Raw genomic sequence first — 6,368 nt, forward strand, 5'->3', positions numbered from 1 at the left:
GTATATTATACTGTATATATTGTGTGTATCTGTGTGCGCGTGTATGTGCGTGTGTTCCTACTAAGACGGATGGCGTCTCCAAATTAAGAATATGCCACTGACTTCAGAGCAACTGTCTTGGTTTAGCAGGGAGGTTACCTCCAGCCAGGTTGTATGAGCAGAATCAGAGAGCCTGACCTCCCTCTGTCTGTCTGTCTGTCTGTACGTACCAACCACCAACTGGGCTAGCCGATTAGAGCTGTTTTTATTGGGTGATGAATGTTGTTCGTTTTCATGAGCAATACATGTGAGATCACCTTACATTGCCACGGAGCTGACGTTCATTTTACTGTAGGTGTCTTTTCTTATGTTTGTTTTGTGTATGAAAATGCAATTGGCAAAAAATCTGTTATTGAGACCAATACATCACTGAGAGTAGGCTGGTTTTGAGGGGTGTGTGTGGGCATTGTCCTCTCAGTATCGGCTGCCATTTAAACGGCATTTATGTTAAAGGGCTTTCCCCTGTTTGTTTGTAAGGTTCAAGAGATGTGGGTGAAAAAATGGTGATTTGCAGCCTGCCAGTCTGTTATCAACCACTCATGTTCTCCGCTGACCTAAACATTACTGCAGAATCTTCTCTTCAAAAAGCATCCACCTCCATTCCACTCACTATGAATACAGATGCCACCTTGTCCTTACTAAGCCATGACTACTGGCTTCCCACATGAAAAAATACTATAGTATTCTCTGTAATGTTTTTGCTGACTTTACTGTAGTATTCACTGGAGTAACTAAAGTCTGCAAAAAGTCTGTAAAACACTAAAGTCAGCAAAAACACTACAGTGAAAACTAGTATTTACTGTAGTATATTGTAGTGAACTGTAGTATTTACAGTTAACTATCTTATAAATACTGTAGTAAAAGAAAAGTAGTATATACTATAATAATTAATGTAGTGTTTTTACAGATTGCAGTATAATGTAATATTTACTATAGTGTTTTTATTTTATTATCTTTGACATAGGCTTTCCGCTTCAGGAAACCTACTGGAGAAATACTATAGGAGCACATTTTCCATAACCTGTAGGTAGGTATAGGACTTCTGTTGTTTTCCATAACCTGTAGGTAGGTATAGGACTTCTGCTGTTTTCCATAACCTGTAGGTAGGTATAGGACTTCTGCTGTTTTCCATAACCTGTAGGTAGGTATAGGACTTCTGCTGTTTTCCATAACCTGTAGGGAACACAATACAGAATATTGTCTATACTTGGCATGTAGGTTTCTCACTTATGTGTGGTACAAATTGCGATATGGGGGGGGGGGAATGGGCAGTGTATGTTAAACTACTGTTTTTGCAGACAATACTGTAGTATTTTACAGTAAGTACTACACAATCAATGGATAGGACAGTGTGTAGTATACTACAGAATTCTATAGTAAGTACTGCAGTAAACTAGTAGTGAACTTGGGACTTCTTGTCTTGCTAGCACACGTGACCGCCTCCTGAAGCGTCTTACCAGTCGGTGCCACGTGAAAAGCTAGCTATTTGCTGGCTTAAGTGGGGACACTTCAGGCTGAGGAGTAAGTTCCACACATCCCCATGTGCTATGCACAGAGACACACACACGCGCACACACGACAAGCACAGTCACCCCCCCACACACAATATCCCTATCCCCTCTCTTCGCTCGTCTCCTTTGTCTGCCTCACACACACTCTGTTAGCTGCATTTATATGGTCGTTTACACAATATGTCCCTGCAGGCTCACAGTGGAGAAGTGCTTTGAGTGCCACAGCTCTGCAGGGGACACATTTTAACATGGGAGACTGCACACCTCAACTTGGCATCATCCCACACAGCCTGTGCAACCGCCAGCCAGAGCATTTCCATACCCATGAGAACTGAGATGCCTCCATCTAAAGACAAGTCATCCTGCAGTGCATCAGTGGTTAGTTCAACTCTGTAATCACACGTTGTATGACTATAGGTCACTAATGGATAGATGTATTTAATATCTCTCAAGTGAATTCAGAAGGTGGGAGCCTACTCAGCTCCAGGGTCGTTACCATGGCTTGATACGTATACATTGCTGCAGGACAAGCTGTGGTAAACGCATGTTGACGTCTTTGCATACTGTGTATAGACACAGCTAGATTCTGTTGGAATGAAGCTGCGATTATTACCCCCATCTAGTGGTTTTAATATATCCATGTATGCACTTTCTCATCAGTTTGACAAAGCATCTCCTCAACATCTTTATCCAGGTCCTTATATTGCAAATCAGAAATCATCAGTACGTGTTAAATAATACCGGTCTGCTGTAATATTAATTTAAGGGACATATCTGTCTCAATGTTCTGAGTACAATTTGCATGATGAAAATACATATCCATAATAAACATTTTTTGTATGGGGTTGTGAGATTTATACTGTCTGTTATTGAAATATATGATCATACATTTAAAAATATGTCACATTTATACATGGGTTTATCTGAGTACCAGTCAAACGTTTGGACACCTACTCATTCCAGGCTTTTTCTTTATTTTTACTATTTTCTACTTAGTAGAATAATAGTGAAGACATCAAAACTATGAATATAACATATGGAATCATGTAGTTCTTCAAAGGAGCAACCCTTTGGCTTGATGACAACTTTGTACACTCTTGGCATTCTCTCAACCAGCTTCATGAGGTAGTCACCTGGAATGCATTTCAATTAACAGGTGTACCTTGTTAAAAGTTAATTTGTGGAATGTCTTTCCTTAGGGATTGTATACAGAAGATAGCCCTCTTTGGTAAAAGACCAAGTCCATATTATGGCAAGAACAGCTCAAATAAGCAGTCATTACTTTTAAGACATGAAGGTCAGTCAATGCAGAAAATTTCAAGAACATTGAACATTTCTTCAAGCGCTATGATGAAACTGGCTCTCATGAGGACCGCCAAAGGAAAGCAAGACCCAGAGTTACCTCTGCTGCAGAGGATAAGTTCATTAGAGTTACTAGCCTCAGAAATCTGCAATTGATTGCACATCACAGAGTTCAAGTAACAGACACATCTCAACATCAACTGTTCAGAGGAGACTGCGTGAATCAGGCCGTCATGGTCGAATTGCTGCAAAGGAACACTACTAAAGGACACCAATAAGAAGAAGAGACTTGCTTGGGCAAAGAAACACGAGCAATGGACATTAGACCTGTGGAAATCTGTCCTTTTGGTCTGATGAGTCCAAATTTGAGATTTTTGGTTCCAGCCGCCGTGTCTTTGTGAGACGCAGAGTAGGTGAACGGATGATCTCCGCATGTGTCATCGCCACTGTGAAGCATGGAGGAGGAGGTGTGATGGTGTGGGGGTGCATTGCTGGTGACACTGTGATTTATTTACAATTCAAGGCACACTTAACCAGCATGGCTACCACAGCATTCTGCAGTGATACGGCATCCCATCTGGTTTGCCCTTAGTGGGACTCTCATTTGTTTTTCAACAAGACAATGACTCAACACCTCCAGGCTATGTAAGGGCTATTTGACCAAGAAGGAGAGATGGAGTGCTTCATCAGATGACTTGGCCTCCACAATCACCTAATCTAAACCCAATTGAGATGGTTTGGGATGAGTTGGACCGCAGAGTGAAGGAAAAGCACCCAACAAGTGCTCAGCATATGTGGGAACTCCTTCAAGACTGTTGGAAAAGCATTCCAGGTGACTACCTCGTGATCCTGGTTGAGAGAATGCAAATCTGTAATCAAGGCAAAGGGTGGCTACTTTGAAGAATCTAACATCTAAAATATATTTTGATTTGTTTAAGACTTTTTGGTTACTACATGATTCCATGTGTGTTTTTTCATAAGTTTGATGTCTCCACTATTATTCAACAACATAGAAAATAGTAAAAAATAAAGAAAAAAAACGCTTATATGAGTAGGTGTGTCCAAACTGGTACTGTATATGATCATGTATTTTAAAATGTATGTCACATTTTACATATGGGTTTTAAATACATTTTAAAATATATGGTAATATATGTCATGTTTTATATATGGGTTTTAAATATATGATCATACATTTTAAAATATATGTCACGTTTATACAGTGGCTTGCAAAAGTATTCACCCCTCTTGGCATTTTCTCCTATTTTGTTGCCTTACAACCTGGAATTATCATTTTGATTTACAGAACATTCCTACCACTTTGAAGATGCAAAATATTTTTTATTGTGAAACAAACAAGAAATAAGACAAAAAAACAGAACTTGAGCGTGCATAACTATTCACCCCCCCACGGTCAATACTTTGTAGAGCCACCTTTTGCAGGAATTACAGCCCCAAGTCTCTTGGGGTATATCTCTATAAGCTTGGGACATCTAGCCACTGGGATTTTTGCCCATTCTTCAAGGCAAAACTGCTACAGCTCCTTCAAGTTGGATGGGTTACGCTGGTGTACAGCAATCTTTAAGTCATACCACAGATTCTCAATTGGATTGAGGTCTGGGCTTTGACTAGGCCCTTCCAAGACATTTAAATGTTTCCCCTTAAACCACTCAAGTGTTGCTTTAGCAGTATGCTTAGGGTCATTGTCCTGCTGGAAGGTGAACCTCTGTCCCAGTTTCAAATCTCTGGAAGACTGAAAAGGTTTCCCTGAAGAATTTCCCTGTATTTAGCGCCATCATGATTCCTTCAATTCTGACCAGTTTCCCAGTCCCTGGGAAAGAATTCTCGGGGTGATGAGAGGTGTTGGGTTTGCGCCAGACATAGCGTTTTCCTTGATGGCCAACAAGCTCTATTTTAGTCTCATCTAACCAGAGTACCTTCTTCTATATGTTTGGGGAGTCTCCCACATGCCTTTTGGCGAACACCAAACGTGTTTGCTTATTTTTTTTCATTAAGCAATGGCTTTTCTCTGGCCACACTTCCGTAAAGCCCAGCTCTGTGGAGTGTACGGCTTAAAGTGGTCCTATGGACAGATACTCCAATATCTGCTGTGGAGCTTTGCAACTCCTTTAGGGTTATCTTTGGTCTCATTGTTGCCTCTCTGATTAATGCCCTCCTTGCCTGGTCCGTGAGTTTTGGACTATTTTGTGTATGTCCATTACATGAAATCCAAATAAAAATCTATTTAAATTACAGGTTGTAATGCAACAAAATAGGAAAAATGCCATTAGGGATGAATAGTTTTTGCAAGGCACTGTATATGGGTTTTAAATATATGATCAGATATTTTAAAATGTATGATCATATATTTAAAACCCATATATAAACGTGACATACATTTTAAAATATATGTCATGTTTATATATGGGTTTAACTGTGCTGCTGGCAACAATTTAAGTACGCTTTTTTGCCGACGTTTACTGACATCGGCCATATTCAACAGGTGTTATTCTGCACTCTGGTACACTCAGATGAGAGTGCTCTGAAATCGGAATATATAGCCAGAGCAAATTTACAAAAGCACCCGAATGTCCAGCTAAGCTAAGACTGACGGAAAAATCAAGTCAATAAACGTTGGGTAGTTCGTTAGATAGCCTATAGTTAATATACTAGCAAGTTTGATGTATAGATAGCCAACTGTAATCCAAGATGGCATAGCAGTCAGACGTCTTTGTCCTCGTCTTGTCGTGTCCCATGTATATATCTTTTTTCTTTGCATATCTTTTTCCATATTTTTCTAAACCTCCGCTTTAAAATACTCTCCTGCAACCCGCCTCACCCAATGTGGTGTGGATCTGCTTTTTCTAAAGTATTTTTCTTTACTTTTGAACCGGAACCCCAACAGAAGCTAGCCAGCTAACTAGCTACTAGCTAGTAGTCAGCTAACCACTGCTAGCGGTCATCAGCTAACCTTTAGCTCGGAAAACTCTCGCCAGTTTGCACAACGTGATTCAAACCAGAGCATACAGGACTTATTTTCTCTTCATATCCCCGGATTCCCACCGCAAGCTCTGAAGCTTTTCACCTGGATCATCGCAGCTAGCTAGCTGCAATCTGAATGGCTACTCCTGGCTAACGTCTCTGTCCCGAAGCAAGCACCAATTAGCCTGTAGCTAGGCCCATCTCCCGGCTAGCTGAAGAGGTCCATGAGCCACTAGTCAGCTACAATACCTATTTTGCCAATTGGCCTGGACCCCTTTTACTGCCAGTTTGGAGCCCAGCCGATCCTTCACGACTGGACTACCGACGTAATCTGCCCGAGGGTGTTCTTCAACTGGCTGCAACGTTCTGACATCCCCTGAATGCTCATCTGCTGCCCGCTAGCTGTCTAGAGCATATCGGACTGTTAGCTGAAGAGATCCATCGGCCATTTTCTTGGGCCACTATACCTATTTTGCCGATTGGACTGGACCCCTTTACTACACGGAACCCTACTAATCCATCACGACTGGTCTG

General features: G+C 41.1%; 1 long non-coding RNA gene across 1 annotated transcript; it reads left to right on the forward strand.

Annotated features, from left to right (window-relative positions):
• Positions 1 to 1,028: 1,028 nt before the first annotated feature.
• On the forward strand, positions 1,029 to 2,401 carry LOC115164310 (uncharacterized). Its single transcript, XR_003869901.1, has 3 exons — positions 1,029 to 1,066; positions 1,467 to 1,560; positions 1,743 to 2,401. It is a non-coding gene; the product is annotated as an uncharacterized LOC115164310 (long non-coding RNA).
• Positions 2,402 to 6,368: the final 3,967 nt, after the last annotated feature.

The sequence above is a fragment of the Salmo trutta genome, chromosome 1 (genome assembly GCF_901001165.1).
Source record: "Salmo trutta chromosome 1, fSalTru1.1, whole genome shotgun sequence".
NCBI classification, from domain to species: Eukaryota; Metazoa; Chordata; class Actinopteri; order Salmoniformes; family Salmonidae; genus Salmo; species Salmo trutta.